This window comes from Ambystoma mexicanum, chromosome 5q, assembly GCF_040938575.1.
Source record: "Ambystoma mexicanum isolate Mex_15411 chromosome 5q, UKY_AmexF1_1, whole genome shotgun sequence".
In the NCBI taxonomy this organism is placed as follows: Eukaryota; Metazoa; Chordata; class Amphibia; order Caudata; family Ambystomatidae; genus Ambystoma; species Ambystoma mexicanum.
This window is the reverse complement of record NC_090933.1, coordinates 39,272,633-39,291,310: the sequence shown is the minus strand read 5'-3', so window position 1 is coordinate 39,291,310 and position 18,678 is coordinate 39,272,633. Positions and strand designations below refer to the sequence as shown.

At 49.5% G+C, this 18,678-nt stretch overlaps 1 protein-coding gene across 2 annotated transcripts in view; it reads left to right on the top strand.

Annotated features, from left to right (window-relative positions):
* The window catches only part of ANKS6 (ankyrin repeat and sterile alpha motif domain containing 6), a 934,279-nt gene that overhangs the window by 891,282 nt on the left and 24,319 nt on the right, over window positions 1-18,678 (top strand). The window lies entirely within an intron of this gene.

The window sequence follows — 18,678 nt, the reverse complement described above, 5'->3', positions numbered from 1 at the left end:
ATGATGCAGTGGAATGGTCATTTACTCGTTTCAAGCTAGGGGATAACCCCTCACAAGAAAGCTGGTATCATTTGAATGGAATGGAAAGGAAAGTAAGGTCAGTTAGTATACTTGCCCAAGCAACCCCTTCAGAGAAATAGAACACGTGTGGGCAGAATTGATGAACTCAATGGAAAATAATGAATTCTAAAAGAAAAGAATACATGGTTAACAGCAAGTGATGCTATGACTCTCCTTTGGGCTGAGGTCAATATAGCCCATCAACAGTGGAGATCTTGTAAAAGGAGCTTCATTTTATTTTAAAGAAGCAGCACGTTGCAGGGATGGTGCAAATTGGAATTCTGAACGCTAAAGCGAACTGTTTTGTGTTACCTTGCATGAGGTCTTCTGTAGTTGCAAAGTTGTAGACTAACATCAGCCCATGAGGCTAGAGAATCTTGAAACCCCTTTAAACAATAGTCAGGGTTTAAAGAAATGCACAGTAGATCTGTTTACAGGCCTGTTATTATCAACTTTTTTATTGAGTCATATGGTTTTGTTATTTTCGAATTCGTTTTCACTGTCCATGTGTTTACTTTCTTTGGCTGCAACACACACTACATGTGTTTACTTTCTTGTGGTCTAATATTTGTAAGGGTCTCTAATGCAACTCACTTTCCCCATCAATGTCCCCATTAGGTTCCTTTTTTTCACATTAACATTGTCTGCCTTTTATTGTTGAAATGTTGGCCTACTTTGTATGGCAAAATGTGGGTCAATGGTATGCCAGACGATTGTTACCCTTGTTCAGCACTGCATATCAATACCCAAAAAGGTCACCAATGTTTAACTTATACCCAAGGCTAAAGGATCGCAATTGCTCACCCTTACACCAGGGCAGATCTTGGGGACTGGCCTTCCCTTCTTCCCCACATCCCCCTCCTTGTTGGTAGATGGAATTCGAACCCAGAGTGTAATCTGCCTGAGCCCTGGAAACGGGGAGTTTGTGAAATCCCAGATCACTGGAAACAGTGACGAAAGTCTTGGAGTTGAGGTGCTAGGGTATTGTGGAGGCTGGGGTGCACTGCTCGCCCTTATTTCCCCACATTCTACTTCATCAAGTCAGGATGTTTCAAACAAATAATCAGGTTTAGGAAAGTACCTTTCACTATCCAAATTCTACTTGGGGTAGAACAAACCGTTCCAATGTGTCTTTTACTTGGCAAAGTGATTTCCAGCTTCAAAAAGGATTCTTCACTCTTGAAACAATAGAGTTCTCTGTTTGCCCAAATAAAATGATGCTCTCTTTATATGTCAATCCAAAATTCTGTGTGAATGTCCTTTGCGTTAAAAGTTACACCACTTGGAATTCCTGGGGGCGTGGCTTGGGGCTCCGGCAATGCGGACAGCTCACTGAAAGCTCTCTGGGACGCCCGGTCCTTGCGACTATATGCCCGCTCTATAAGCATAATCCCCGACATGGAGACATAGAAGAAGACAGCAGAACGTTTCCTGAAGCAGCGGGCCAAGTTTGGAAGAAAATCGGAGCAGGGAAGTTGAAGACCGCTTCACTGACGAGGTTCGTCTCGGTGCTGAGCTCCGATGCCCAAGATGGCGGCCACATAGCATCAACGAGCCGGGGGAGCGAGGTTGGTCAGTGCAGCCTCTGCCCAGCCTCACCGGCCACCTGCAGACTGCATCTTTCGCATCCGGTCCGCCGTGGAAACAACCACCACACTCTATTCACCCCCACACTTGGAGCGGGGGTGGGCACTGCCGCCCAGCCCTGAATCATTTGGCGGCCCTGGCGCAGAGCGCCCTGTAGGACAACCGACCACTGCGGCAGCTGCTCACCGTCAACAGCCCTGCAGCGGTCTACTGGGGTCACCCTGACTCTTGCGCCAGCCGCGGCGGGCTTGCACCGGAGGCCCCCTGCCGCCTCTCCCTCCCCCGCGGAACAAAGCCAGATGGGGGACTACGTGGCGCCGTGAGGAGGGATCTCGGCAACCTGAGCACCGAGGCAGCGGGCGCCCCTCTGACTCCGAGCCCCGGCGCTGCCGCAGCCCATCGAAGCCGCTCCTGACCTCGGGGTCACTGCGGATCTCCTGCAGTGCAGTTTTTGCAGTGGGGCCGGTGGGCGGAGGAGCTGGGTTTCTCCACCGCGGACAAGATTGTGCTTCACTAGGGGAAGTCCGGTGAAAGTTCTGCCATGGGCCTAGCTCCCCGCGCTGCCCGGCTCCGGCCCGCTGGGACTCTGCTGCTGGTGCAACGTGGGATACCGGAGGACTGCTACCGGTGGGGGTGGATCCCGATCTGGACCCCCCCTGCGATCGAGCTGACCTGCCATTGGAGCGGATTCCATGCCCTGCCACGTTGGGGGGGCCTTCTCCATACCCAAGCTGCAGCGACATGGCCGGCTCTCCATCTGCCTGGGACCAGACACCAATCACAACAAAGCAGTGCTCCCGGAGCAGGGCACACACGCAGACCTACAGGCCAGGCGTGCACCACCCTGGGCTGTGGCATGGACTCTGCCTAGCTCCTCTACACCGGTGGCTGCCGCAATGAGGTGCTCCTGCCCACAATAAGCCGTGGGACACATCCTGGCGAGAACAGCCAGGAAACTGCCTATTGTGCGAGGCCTTAAGACTACCTTGTGGACCTCCCCAGCACAGGCCCAGCACCTGCCGGAGCCAAACCTCCAACAGTTCGGAGCTACCCTAGCCCTGCAACCAGCCTACGGACCCTGATATTGACCTGGGGGAAGCCGAGACACCACCTCCTCCTGTGCCCCCTTCCGCCCAAGACAGTAGCCCCTCAGGGCCTCTTCTCCTCGCACGCCACCTGCGGGCCGGGGAGACATAGTGCCAGCCCATTCACGCCACACCCGGCTGCCTAGCGGAGAGCCCCCGACCGCGCACCTGATGTGGGTGGTCCCTCGCCAACATAAACACTGGAAGTCCCGCCTGGACAACCCCACCGCACCACAGACCAGGTACCCCAGCCTGGACCAACCGGGCCCGGAATTGCGAGGGGGAGCTGCATCCTAGAGAGCACCTGTCAACCTGACGGAGAGTCACTTGACACACACCGTTGGAGGTACGCGCACCCGGCTGGGACCGGGAGGGAAGGTGTCTCACTCGGAATTGCCCTACCCCCAACACCAACCTGAGGATATTACGCACTTGCGTAATCGATGACCCGGACACCAAGATGACTAAGCAGAAGGGCCCGAAGTCAGCGGACATAGCCAATCTATTCCACCTGAAGGAGAAACCCAAACAGCCGGACCCCACCCCGACCCAGCCCTCCTCGCCCACAAGAGCCCAAGGTCAGTGGGCCACAAAGGACGATATCCAGGGCCTCCTAGCCGATATCAAAACGGAATTTCGCAACTGCTTGGCAGAGGTCACAACCAAAATAGATGGCATGGACAACCGCGTGGAGGAGGTAGAGCATAGGGTCGGGGACACGGAAGACCAAGTCCTAGAGCACTCAGCGCAGATTGCGGAGCTGCGTCAGAAAATTCAGAGGATAGGGGATAACACCGAAACCATGCAGTGCAAGCAGGAGGACCTGGAAAACAGAACCCGCAGGAACAACATTCGTATCAAAGGGGTGCCTGTCTCGATCCCGGACCAGGCCCTTCCTGCCTACATCGGAGACCTCTTCCATGCTCTCCTCCCAGACTGCGACAAGTCACTACTCCTACTTGATTGCACTCAGACTGCGAGGCCGCAGGAATTCCCCATCGGCGGCTAGCCCTGAAGTAATCACCAGAGTCCATTTTTTCTCAACGAAACAGGAGATCATGACAGCGATCCGCTCGCATTGCGACCTGACGTATCAGGGAGCCGCCATACAACTGTTCCAGGACCTAGCCGCTTCCACAGTTCAGCGACGTAGAGCCCTTCGACCTCTAACCACCTTTCCGCAGGAATGGAAAATCTGGTATCGGTGGCTCTATACGGCCTCGCTGCAGTTCTCTTTTGAAGGCCAAACGAGGGTAATCCATGCCCTAGAGGAGGCAGGCAGCATTATGGGTTGCGAACCCTCAACGCCCGAGGAAGATACATCTACCTCCCCGACGGATAAACCACACAGCTCAACACCTAAGCCCCAACATAGCCGCTGGAAGAAAGTTCCAAAAGGAGGGAAAACTCAAACCGCACACGATCAGTAACTAATCTTCTGTTCTCCATGCCGGAACCTGCACTCTTGGCACCCGGGCGTCCCACGCAATGCCCCTGCCGAGTGGATGGACGGTCACTCCGACTTGAGGCACTTAAGGGCCAGTTTGGTTAATCCTAGTTCTTTTGCTTCCCTTGGTTGGGCTGGATTCTCCCCCCGCCCTCTCGGTTATAAAGTTAAAACTCTGTTGCAGCTGAATCACGCCGACAACGGTCCATCAAGGGACCTCCCTGAGCAGAGGATTACCCACCACCCACTTGAACCCTAGTGTTGCCCCACCAACCTCCCCTCCAGCGCATACCAAACTCTGCTACATTTCGTTAAATGTAGGGGGCCTGAACTCTCCTACGAAGCGTAAGGCAATCCTCCAACGCCTGCGGGACCTTCAGACCTCGGTAGGGTTCCTTCAGGAGACCCACCTCTCAGCAGAGGACTTCACTAGATTGCGATGCCGAGCATACCCAACACAATACCTGGCCGCTGGCCCTCGCAAAAAAGGTGGCACAGCGATTCTGTTAGCGAAAGGTATCCCCTTTAAAGAGAAGGAGACCCTGCGCAGCTCAGATGGCAGATTTGTGGCGGTTAAGGGAGATCTCTACGGGCAGCTCCACACACTGATCGCGGTCTACGCACCAAACGATGGCCAGGCGGCCTTCTATTCTACCTTGGAAGCCACTCTTCTCCCCTTCCTCGAAGGTCAGGTGGTCCTGGACGGGGACTTCAATGGGGTGCCGAACCCCTCACTGGACAGGTCGGGCCCCCCATCCAACAGGGACTTCAGGCTGGCTTTGGACCTCTGTCACTTGTTCAAGACACTGGACGTGGTGGACACCTGGAGGGTCCTCCACCCAGACACTGTGGACTATTCGTTCTTCTCCCACGTCCACCGCTCCTCATCCAGAAGTGACCTTATTCTAGCTAGCCTGCAGTTCACGGACGATGTGGACATCGGCACAAGGGTACTGTCGGATCACGCTGAATCCTCCTTACTGCAAGGGTCTTTCACCCAGACCCCCCAGTGCGACGCAGATGGTCCCTATACTAACCAATGCTGCATGACATGGCGGTACGCAATGCCATAACTAGGGCAATCAGCAACTACTTTAAGGAAAACCCCCCCAACCTCACCTCTACAGCAACGAGATGGAAAGCTATGAAGGCAGTAATCAGAGGGGAGGTGATAGCTCAGGCTGAGGCATATACGAGGAGGAGAACCATAAACAGAAACCAACTAGAGAAGGACATGAGGGAGGCAGACACTGCCCTAAAAAAGAAGTGGTCGCCCAAAGCCGCCAAGATGGTCAGACAAGCCCGTACGAAGGTCGAAGCCCACTATGCTGACGACACAGCCCAGACCCTGCTTCGGACCAAGCAGAGCTATTACGTGAACTGAAACAAAGCCAATAAATACCTGGTGAACAAACTAGCCAAAACCCGCTGACGGAACCACATCACTGCACTAAGGGACCCGAAAGGCAGAACCCTATACTTAGAAGGGGCGAAACTACAGGTAGCAGCAGCCCATCTAACCAACACCCTGACCGCTGCCCCCCGCCCACAGACCCTCCAGGAACAATATATAGCAGATGCATGGCTCACACACATCTCGGAGGCGAAGAGAGCTGCTCTGGAGGTCCCAATTACAGCCGAAGAGGTGGAGGAAGTACTCAAAAACCTGAAACCCAGGGCCCCAGGCACAGACGGTTTCCCACCAAGGTTTTATAAACTATTTCGCCCCATGCTGCTACACCCAATGACAGCTATTTAACTCATTTCGGGACTCGGGCACTATTGTGCCCTCTATGCAAGAGTCCACCAATCCTGCTTTTGAAACCCCGCAAGGACCCAAAGGAATGCTCTTCATATAGGCCGATATCTCTGCTCAATGTGGACGCTAACATATTCTCAAAGGTACTGGCGAACAGATTGGCACAAATCCTTCCAACTATCATAGACCAGGACCAGGCAGGGTTCATCAGAGGGGCAGGGTTCATCAGAGGGGCAGGGTTCATCAGAGGGAGAAGCACCTCGGACAACATCCGCCAAGCGATCAATCTCATCGAAATTGCGACCCAAGAGCGTCGGGGCCTAGCGGTCTTGACCTTGGACGCCACCAAGGCATTCAACAGGGTGGACTGGAACTTCATGTGCCTTACCATGGAGGCGTTCCGGTTGGGCCCGATATTCCAGAAAATGGTGCTAGCAAACTACAAGGCTCCAAAAACATCACTCTGCCTAAATCAGAAGACCTCACCCCTAATCCGGCTTTCGTGCGGGACAAGACAAGGCTGCCCGCTCTCCCCGTTGATCTTTGCTATGATCATGGAGCCCTTCGCCCAAAGGACACGAGACAACAGGATCATCACTGGGCTAGAGATAAACGGTGAACAATTCAAGATCTCCCTATACGCCTACGATGTGCTGATCTCCATCACCAATTGTCAATTCTCCTTGCCCGCTAACCTGACGGAGCTAAAGGCGTTTGAAAGAGTGGTCGGATTCCAGGTGAACTACTCCAAATCGGAGGCACTGAGCGTCAACCTGAGCGCTTCCCTTATGGACAGCCTCCAGGCACTCTGTCCACTAACATGGAGCTCGTCTTCAACGGCATACCTGGGCGTACGCCTCACAGCAGACTGGGAACAGCTTTACAATGCCAACTTTCCACCGCTCCTCAAGGAATTGGAGGAAGACCTCCAACGATGGGACAGCCAGGAGTTCTTGCTGCTGGGACGGGTCACAGGTTGGAAAATGAACCTTCTCCCCAGACTGCTGTACCTGTGCTCGGCTCTCCCGGTCTTATCCCCCCCCCCCCCAAAACAGGCCCTGGAACAGCTACAGAGGAAACTAGCGAAATTCGTGTTGAGGGGACGCAGGGCCAGGATCCCTATGAGGGTCATGACTGGTGCCGCAAAATGGGGCAGCCTCGGACTCCCTGATCTGATGAACTACTTCCTGGCCGCTCAACTAGCGAATGCAGCGGCCTGGGCGAACCCAGAGACCCCCCCCCCCCCCCCCAAATGGTCCCGCATAGAGCAATTCAGATGTCAGCCGAAACTACACTCCCTGCTATACATCCCGGGGCCTGTCCGAAAGCCATGGCCCGCAAATGCTATCAGCCACCAAAGCGACACTTGAGGCATGGGCATGGGCCCGTCGCAGGAGGAAGGGGCCCAAGAACCCGAGCCCGCTCTCCCCGGTCATAGGGAACCCAGATTTCAGGCCAGGCATGGAGGCAGCTCGCTTCAGCCGATGGACCAAAGGAGGCCTCCGAACCATCTCCCAACTCTAAGAGGCCATCAACCCACTCAGCTTTGAGGAATGCAAAGCCCGCTTTCAGCTGACAGAAGGAGTTGGGTTCACATACATCCAGCTCCGCCACTGGATCTCGCAGCCAGTGGTCCGTCAAGGAGCCACCCGAGACCTCCACCCTCTCGAACTAGCAACAGAGGAAAGCACAGGCAGAGGTCAGATCACCAAACTGTACCACCTCCTCCAGGAGGACATGCTAAGAGTCAGACCGCCATATATGTCCGGATGGGAAGCGGACCTGGGACACGCCATTGAAGATCGGACATGGGTGGAGATATGGTCCAGGATCAACTCGACATCACAAACAAGGAATGCGCCCTGAATCTCCGTCACCGCTGGTATTATTCTCCTGTTCGCCTGCACCATTGCAACCCTGACATTGACCCGGGCTGCTGGAGACGCTGCGGCGAGCGGGGCTCCTTTTTCCACATGTGGTGGGAATGCCCGGTGGTGCAGGCCTTCTAGAGGGAGGACTTGCAGATCGTCATCACCCAACGCAAACTGCCGATGGACCCGGAGGTGATCCTGCTCGGGGTGGCGAGCTCAGACTGCTACCCCAAAGTGGGCCGATCTGCCAGACTGCTCACACACCTGATGCTAGCAGCTAAAATTACAGTGGCATGGAAATGGAAAGCTCAGACGGGTCCTCTTCTAGCGTTCTGGTGGATAAAGGTTTGGGAGATCCTGGTGGCGGAGAAGGTCACGGCGGCGAAGGAAACGGCGCTCCATCGTTTCACTGACTGCTGGGCGCCAGTATTGGACTACCACTCCCGATTCCCGGTGCTAACATTCCAATCCTGCCTGGTAGCAAACTTCTTGGGACCCCAAAACCCTGGCGGGTCCCCTACACATAAGAACATCACAGACTAAAAGGATGGCGGAGATGGGACCAATGGCAGGGGTTAAAGGGCAAACTGCTTGCATACTAACTATAAAGGGAGCCACAATGATCCATGTAATGCATAGTTATCGCTGTAACCGAAATAAATAAAGTTGGTAAAAAAAAAAAAGTTTCACCACTTTTGTATCACATTACATTTCTTCTTCATAAACAATACTTTGTCAGGATAGTTATATAAAAGTTCATCAAAACTCTTGTCAGGATGATTATATAGCAGTTTATCAAAACACAGTAGTGGAATTATTTCTTCCTTTTCTACCACAACCTTCTATCAGATTGCCGTACTTCAACACCTATTCTTCCTGGTCCACTCGCCTGCCAGGACTAACTGCTATTTGTCCCTTTCCTGGTATACTTGCCTGCCAGGATTAAAAAAAAAAACTATTCTCACTACTACTTGTACTCTGATGAGGTTTTCCACACTGAAATCTTGAATGGGGAAAGTTGTATCAACAACTGCTTCTTAATTCAGTCTCTTGACTCCCACAATACTTGATTCACAACTTCTTCAACATGTATATTGCACAAAAGGACGCTGCTTCTCTTATGGGTCTCTTTGCCATAGGCAATGCAGGTTATACTGGTCTCCCCCTTGATCCTTTCTACAAGGAGGACCTTTCTCCTGCAGTTTCTTTTCTCTTCTTACACAACCTATGTAGGCAATGTAGTTTACAACTTTCTCTGACAGGGTATCTTGCTCTAGGATTATTACATTCAAATGGTCTTATTATAACTCCCAGCTTACTTTGGCAATGCTGATTGCAGTATCCTCTTGTTAGATATCCCTCTTTAGGTAAGTTGTATCCCCTTTTAAGTATTGTCCCCTTTTGGCTTTGGCAGTGCAGGTTATAGTTTTCTCTTACGGAACCTCTCCCTTTTGGGATAATATCTTCTCTGTGCTTAATTATTGCCCCCTCTTGGCATTGGCAATACTGATTAAAAGGTTCTTTCATTGAACCTCTCCCCTTTATACAAGAGTCGCGTCCAACTTGCTTCCATTCAAAAGTTTGGTATTCAAAACATACATTCTGATGCAGAAGTCTATCTCTGAGCGCCCCATGGTCACCCATTGCATGTAAACTCACTGGTCTTTTCTGGCTTCTCTTCGGGACTCATTGCTTCTGCTTCTTCAAGCGCCAGGGGTTCTGGTGAAAGCTTCTAGGAGAGCTTCTCTCTCCGTCAGGACAGCTGGGCTTCACACCGCTTCCCGCTGTGCGTCCTCTGCATTTCACAGAAACCTCAAACTCTGCCCCGCTTTCTGTACTGCATAAAGCAGCGGCTTCTACTTCTGCTTTCTCCTTCTACGTCTGCTGCTCCCACTGCTTTCTACTGACCTGCACCTGAAGGGCCTTTCAATGTTTTAAAGGTGTGGGTCATTAGAACAACTAGAGCGCTCACTTCGGTTTAGTAACGCTGTGCTCTTCTTCTCAGTACTAAGAGCATTATGGGACTTGAAATCCATAATTTTCTTAGTAATTTTAAGATCAGATACTTTTACTTCACAGTAAGACATTACAATTGTAAGATCATTAGGGAAATTAAGAGGATTCTCCCTTTCTTCCTGACCTGAACCTCCTCCCATGTGATCCTCCCACAAAATACTACCCCATGGGTCAGGATCAGGTAGCGACTGCCTTTCCCTGGCCACATGAGGAGCGCAGGCCAGGGTTTTTGGGATGATCACCTCTGATTCATCACACTATTTTGTTCCCTGTCTTGACATTTTCTCTTCGCATAATGGAAAAAACACTGTTTAAATTCTGCCCATCGTGCACCGCAAGTTTCCGTGGAAGGACACACACAACGTGTAATCATTGTCTTGCACGCGATCACCAAGAAACATGGTGCAAGTATTGCAAACTATTTAGACCTAAGGCTCTTAAAGATCGTAGGTCAGAACGGTGGGGTGTGCCGTGCAGGCGGAGCGTCGGAGTCCGATTCAGAAGATTACGGCGTCAGCGCCTTGAGTGACACCTAAGACACAGTGCAGGAACTAGATGCCTCCTGCATGCTCGTCCCCATCTCCAAAGGGCAGGCCTTACGGTTGGCTGTGGAGACAACCCCTAGTGACATGAAATCTCTCTCTCTTTCTCTCCTCCCGCCCCCCCCCCCCCCAAGTCACAGTTTGGCGAAAATGCTAAGTGCATCTGCGGAACTCGGGGCTACTGTGACTACAGCTGCATCGACAATTAAGAAGGCCTCTGTGTCCATAGGTAAGTCCTCGACGCATTTCTCTAAGTCTGGTGCTGCACATTAATTCTCGACAATGACTTTTTAGACGCTGTCGCCGAAACACATGCCAGGACAATTGATATGATTGATATTATGTCAAGCAGGTGAAATAAGTAAGCAATATTGGAGATATTTCCCTTCATTCACTTTGATTTTTTGAAGTTTGGGTGCACTAGAATACATAATTTATGGGATATCCCATTATGTCTCTATGTGCAGGTGACTTAAACATAGGTGGGTAGAAGACTGGGTGAACGCCAGGTCGAGAAATAAAATTGGGCCATGTGCAGGGCTGTTAACTGTAGGACTATAGGTAAGCATTTGGCTGGTTTGCCATAAACTTATGTTAAGTATGAATACTGTATAACATCACAACCTAATTAAGGTTTTTGGGGACTCTCATTCTGCTTTTTGGTGATTGACCGAACTGTACCACACAGATCAGTAATGGTGGGAATTCAACATCCATGGTTGATGGTGTCCTTGGGCAACCTTTCTAGGTACACCCGAGTATATTGATTGTGTTAAGTGTGATGACCGCAGCAACACAAGATAGATGTGATACACAATTACTTAACCATGGTAATCAATATTCTCTATATGCATATTAATTGTGCCAAGTGGGTTAGAATCAAATTCCCCCACCTTTCATTATTTTTGCTCTTACAGCCAGGTGGATATATTTGGCCACAAAAAATACAATGAGTCAGTATATACCTATATTCCAATCTGTAAATAAATGCATCACTCCATCTTTAGTTGCGCCCTCTTTAGCTAAAACCATAAATCTTTGTATAGAGAAATGGTTTAAACCAGCACCAGCATACCGATTATACATTAGGGTGTCATCTCAAACCTTCAGAGGCTCCACCCGCTAAAGAAAGTAAAAAGATATACAGTGTGGGCAGGAAGGTTGCAACTTCTGCAGCTTATCAAACTAGAATTGCTAATAATGCCACCCGCATGGCCAATTACAATAGGGCCCAATGGGACCTGGTGGAGGAGCAAGTTGGCGGCGTCCCAGAACCTTTGTACTTGCAACTTTTGAGAACTGTGCAAGAGGGCAATCAGGTAGCGAATTCCATCATTTGGTTCAGTCGATGCAGCAGACACTGCAAGTTTTAGTAGCTGAGGGAACTCTCATAAAACGTAATTAGTAGGTAAGGAATTCTGGTTTCAACCTGGAAACTCAGCCTACACTGATTAACACGCCTATAGAAAATTAGGTGCTTTTTGAGAAAGCAGTGGATGATGCTTTAGAGACGGCGAAAAGATAGGACAAAACTATTTTTTCCTTGGGTCTAATCTCTAACAAGCCTTTCATGCAATAAGGATCTCTCCATTCTCGTTGCACCTTTTGTGGGAAAGGGTTCCACAGAACATCAGTCCCCTTTCACACCAAGTGTATCTTCATCTTGGTACACAGGACAAGGACAACCAGCTACTTTTCAGTCCAGCTTTCGAAGAGGCTTTCGTAGGGGACGAGGTCGGGCAGAGGCCAAGCCACTTAGTGCACGGCCGCCCCAACGAAACAATGATGCGCACATTCAAGGTCCTCCCATATTTCCCCTGTTTCTCCACACATAGGAGGGAATCACCACCGACAAGTGGGTGTTGTCAACAGAATGAAAGGGCTACTGCACCGAGTTCCAGTTACCACGCAATCATCCGTGTAGGTCAACACGAATTTCCAAAGAACATCAGGAGATACTCGAGGCAGAGGTGCAAGCGCTGCTCGAAAAAGGGGCTATAGAACTCCTCCCTCCACTGGAGGTAAACAATGGTTATTATTCGGTATGCTTCCTTATTCCAAACAAAGATGAAACAATGTTCTCTGAGTTTGTCTCAAAGGTTCAAGATGACAACCCAGCAGGAAGTCATTCCTTTACTAAAGAAAGTTGACTACTTGGCAACAATGGACATGAAATATGCATACTTTCATATTTCAATGGTGACAGCACACAGAAAGTGCCTCAGGTTCAAGATAGGGTCCACTCACTACCAGCTCAAAGTGCTACCCTTCGGCATTGCATCAGCCCCTGAGGTATTCAAAAATGTTCTGGCAGTAGTGGCAGCCCACTTTCGCAGGCAATCCATTCCAGAGTACACTTATCTGGACGACTGGCTCATAAGAGGAGAAACACCACAGATGTGTCAGCTAAACACAATCAACCTTCAGTTTCAGTTGGGGTTTTCAATCAATGAGAGAAAGTCAAATCTTGTGCCCAGTTAAACAATTCTTAAGCACAGTGATTCGAACAGAGGATGCTCTAGTCCTCCCCTCTAACAAGAGGGGACAAAACCTGCTGAGTCGCATTCTTTGGTACGTAGCCAGTCATCGGATAACTGTTCGAATATTCATGCGCCTTCTTGGAATGAGGACTTCCTGCATCTTTCCAGTGCCACACACAAGGATGCGCATGCGTCCAGTACAAGAGTGGCTTGTAACGTTTGTCTCAAGCAGACGGTCACTGGGACGATCTAGTGGTCATTTCATAGGCTGTAGTGGAAGCACTACGATGGTGGACAAGGGAGAACCTGTTAAAAGGAAAGCCCTTTCTCAACTTCGCAGTAGAAGCCTCTCTAACAGACACATACCTTTCAGGATGGGGATCCCACCATCTCCACCAGACAGCGCATGCATTGCATGAGGACACAATCTCTGTCAAAACAGCATATCAAAATCCTAGAGGTACTGGCTGTGTGGAAAGCATTGCCAGCATTTCAACACCAACTACATGGGAAGACATTCTAGTCCTCACAGAAAGCACAACAGTGATGTTTTACATCAGCCAACAAGGTGAGGCACATTCTCTAAATCTGTCCAAACTGGCACAGAAAATATGGAATTGGTCTCGCCAAAGAAACATATTCCTCCTGTCACAACATGGTCCAGGGGATCACACAACTATCTGGCAGACATGCTAAGCAAAACCATGGAACACCCATCGGAACACAAATAGGAATTAAACACAGACATTATAACAACATCTTCAGGCAATGGGGGCATCCAAACATAGACAACGGAAGACAACTCAAAATTCCACGCCTATGCATCCAGATTTCCCCAGACAGAGTCGGGGGGGAACTCACTGTGGATCAATTGGTCAGGGACATTTGCATATGCTTATCCACCCCAATACCACTACCCAACAAGATAATTCACAAAATGCAACAGGAACATCTCAAGATTATCATACTAGCTCCATTGTGGGCGTGACGAGCCTTGTTCCCACACCTACTCAAGATGTCACTTTGCCCACTAGTCAAATTGGCAAGCCATTACAATATGTTGTCTCCACATCAAGGGACAACCCTCCATCCACAGATTAGCAGCTTGTCTCTTGAAGTCAGTGTTTGGACACCTTAATTTACCAGAACGGTGCCTGCACATCTTAAGAGGCATGCAATCCAAACAGAAGACACTGTTATTCAATAAATGGAAGCGATATGTGCTTTGGTGTAGAAAGAATGTCAACTCCATTGACTGCTCAACTTCTAATATATTCCACTACCTGCTGTACTTATTAGACTCAGATCTAGTGTTCAATTCACTTAACGTCGATCTGGCAGCGCTTTCAGCGTACACTACCTCACAAAGTAAAGTTTTTTGGTTGAAAGTTCCTGTGGTGAAAGCATTCATGGAAGGGGTTAAAAGAATGTATCCCCCCCATTTCCACACCACCTCCAGGGTGGGATTTGAATGTCCTAATAAAGATTATGTGGCCTCCATTTGAACACATGCATAAAGCTAGCCTTCAAGACCTTACTTACAAGACGACTTATCTTGTAGCTATCACCTCAATAAAGAGTCAGTGAATTTCAGGCACCATCAGTTGCAGACCTGTTTGTAACCATACCTAAAGACAAGGGGCCTCATTATAAGGCTGGCGCTCCCGTAATGAAGGGGGCTGGTATGGGACCTGCCCCCTTCATTCCGGGAGCACCAATTACGAGCTTCCCCTCACGGGACCCAGATCGCATGTCTGGTAAAACCAGGCGTGCTTTCCAGGTCCCGTGAGGGGAAGAGGGAGGCAATAACGGGCCAGATGTAATCTGCCCGTTATTACCTCCCTCCCCATTCCCATTGAGCCCTATAGGGGCCCTATAGGGGCTCAAGTGGGAATGGGGATGGGTTCCTGCAAGGAGGAATTACCGGGTCCTCCTATGTCGGAGTAACCCGGTAAATCCCCATTGCAGGAACCCGGCAATGGAGCTGATAGCTCCATGGCTACCTCCATTCTCGTAATGAGGCACAAGGTGTTCTTAAGAAAACACTGACAATGCTCACCTATATTTATTTCTAAATGTCATGTCAGTCAATCAATAGAACTTCCAGCGTTCTTTCAAAACCCACAACACTCTGGAGAAAGAGCCCTCCATACACTAGATATCAGGAAAGGAGTAATGTACTACTTAGACAAAACCAAACCATTTATAAAGACTAATCAATTATTTCACTAGCTGCTGGCAGAGAAGGGGACCCTGTCTCTAAAGCAGCAATTTCAAGGTGAGTTGTCTATTGCATTCAACATTGTTAATCGTTGTCCAACAAGACATTGGCATTCACACCCAGAGCACACTCAACTCAAGGTACAGGTGCCACTTTAGCTTGTATTGCAAATGTGCCCCAAGAGGGTATTTCTAAAGCAGCCACATGGAGTTCAGTACACACTTTCACTCAACATTACTGTGTAGATACACATACAAGGAGGGATTCTCAGGTGGGACAGGCGGTGTTAAGACATCTTTTTGCCTCTGAACCTTGTAGCAACCCACCTCCTTCTGCATGTACTGCTTGCTAATCTATGCAAAGCGTGAGATTCTAAGCAGATCCACAAGCCTCAGAAGACCAATATTACATACCCGTAATAGTCTTTCTGATGCTTTGTATCTGCTTAGATTCACATTCGTCCACTCTTCCTCCCCTCGTTGGGAATCGAAGGTACATAGACAACTTACACCTTTCCTTGCCTTCCTGAACTCTTACACTCCATGCTCCCTAATGTCAGAAACAAAACCATCTGTGGACCTTGACACATGAAAGAACATGGGCACAATGCACGTCACACTTGCAGTAGTATTGCAGACACGTCATGTTGACGTCCCTTTTCGAAGTTCGAAAACAAGTCGTGCAACATTATGCATAGTCAGAGCATGACAACCGCAGAACCACCGTTGCACAGGATGTCTAGCGGCTTCTTGATCCGCACTCGACTACAGCTACCGGTCTCCTCCTTCACAGTAGAGCCAATGGAGGGAAAACATACTTACATATATAGTCAGGGAGAATGCTGCATTACGGTCCCCAGCTCTGAACGGCAAGCGTCACGCTCTGCTATGGAGGCTTCACCAGGTGACAAGGCTAAACACACTAAAGCGGTTCACAGCAACATGTCGGTGCCCTGTACAGGAACGCTAAGCAAATAAAAACACGTTACAGGGTCTAAATATATTTCACCTATTGGAACGTCTTCGATGCTCCCATTGAAGGGCCAGAAATCGTCAGTGGAGAAGAGCCTCCCGGGTCGGTTGAAGGGAACCTGTTCATAGCATTTCTCCCTCGACGCATGGCCCTAAGCCGACGTCCACAATGACCGCCAAGCACCGAAGGGTATTGTATCTAAACCAAAACAATGCATGTTGGAGAGAAAAACGCACACCCGTCCGAGCCATTTCTCCTTTGTCTGATAGTCTAAAGAAGACAAAACAACCACAAGAACAGGGCATAACAAGAGACGAGGTTACATTATCACCACAAGAACCCCATTGCTCTTCAGGGGACTGAACAAAACAAAGGTTTGAGGTAACCATGAATAAAATTGCTTAATTAGAAGAGGAGGTACCGTATAAGAAGGCAAGAACTGAACCTGCAGTTCCTTGCATTAGAGCTTCACACAGACGAGGATGAAGAATTTGAGAAGGATAGCACAGGTACAGACCTACATGACTTCCCTGTACCCTCACCAGTTGTTGAGGACCCCATCTCCTCTTTGTCTATTGACAGGATCTTGCTACATAATGACCTGCTTAAAATAAGCGGCTTATTATTTTAAAATAGACACACATGAGTCTGAGGAGGACACAGATTTTGTGGATGACTTCCTCAATGAGAAAAATGAGATTATCTACTGCTTAAGTCAATAAAAAGACTGCTAGACCCCTCCTTGACATTTCCAGTGACAACCAAGTCAGTTAACCCTCGAGTAGAAAAAAGATTTTGACCAGCGCCTACCGACCCACTCCTTATCAGGGGTCACTTAAAACCAGACTCTCTAGTCATCACCACAAAACGAAAAAGGGCAGGCACCCCTTTATCTACATCTGAGGCCCCTCTTGATAAGGAGAGTAAAAAACGAATTGGCCTAGGCAAAAAGGTGGCAACCTCTGCAGCATATCAGATGCGCATTGCCAACAACACAGCCTCAATGGCTAGATTTAATAGAGCTCAGTGGGACAATGTAGAGGAACCTACTGCTAAAGTCCAAGAGCCCCTAAAGTCTGAAATAGTTAAGGGGCCTCATTACGACCCTGGAGGTAACCATGCCGCTTTTTGTGGCATGGCTACCCCCATTCTGGGTACCGGGTCCGGGTTCCCTGAATGGGGAAATACCGGGCCATTACTACCTTGGAGGGCCCGGTATTTCACCATTCAGGTAACACGGACCCGGTACATCCCCATTCCCATTTCAGCCCCCATAGGGCTCAATGGGAATGGGGATGATGCTAACAGGCCCGTTGTTAGCATCCTGGTCTGCTCGCAGAACCCGCTATGGACGCCTTGTTTTACCAGGCGTCGTAAACGGGTCCTGCAAGCAGACCTCGTAATTGGGCTGTAGGGGGTTAGCAGGGCCGGCAGCTCCACCGGCCCCATTAACCCCCTACTGCCACGGTCGTAATGAGGCCCAAGGTCTTATCCTAGTGGAAACAAACTGCTAATACAGTACTTTAAAACACCCTAGACGCAGCAGATACTGCTGTGAGAATCATTGCAGAGGGCACAATATTAAAAAGACATGCATGGCTTAAACGTAGGCTTTCGAACTGAGACTCAAGCCACCCTTTTAAATATGCCAAAAGAAAATGAAGTTCTATTTGGCAAAGCAGTTGAACAGGCCCTAGAGACCGCAAAAAAAACGACCAATGAAGCGCTAAAGACACTGAATCAGATTTCTAACCGTCCTTTTCAGCAAAGGGGAGCACAGTTAGGCCAGCAACATTTTCGTGGCCAAGGCTACTCTGGTCTACAGATCCAGCAACTTGCGCCTCTGGTGCAGGTTTCTCCTCATGGTTTGGGAACCAAGGTCAATCGTCTGCCTCTCAATCCTCATTGCCAAGGCATTTTAGAAGGTGCCTAAGTACAGAGAGAGGTGAAACCCCAAGAGGTTCGGCCACTTCCACAAAACAATGACTCCATGTTCCTGGGCCCCTCCCATTTCACCCCAGCAGGGGTGGGGGGGGCGCATAACATAATTCGCCCACTAATGGGAGGGGATCAACACACACAAGTGGGTGCTGTCCACAGTAAAAGACATACCGGTATTTCGTCGAATTTCAAGAACAACCGCGCAATCACCCGCCAAGGCACAGATTGATACCAGTAGAACAGCTGCAGATTCTACAGGATGAAATACAGATGCTGCTACAAAAGGGAGCCATAGAACCCATTTCACCATCGGAGGTAAACAAGGGTATTCATTCTGTGTACTTCCTTGACGGGGCAAAACCCCTATTGCTAGACCTAAGGCCAGCAAACACATACGTAAAGCCACAAAAATTCAGGAGGACGATGCTTAAAGAAGTCATCCCACTGCTCAACAAAGGAGACGTTATGGCAACATTGAGTATGAAAGAAGCACACTTTCATATTTCAATGCTGCCTGCACATCGAAAATACCTACGATTAAGTGTCAAGCGCATTATCAATTCAAGGTGCTCCCTTTTGGTACTGCATCAGCCTCCCGTGTATTCACAAAGGTACTAGCTGCAGTGGCAGCACACATACGCAGGGAAAGTATTCCAGTGTACCCTTATCTGGACGGCTGGTTAATAACGGGAGAAAA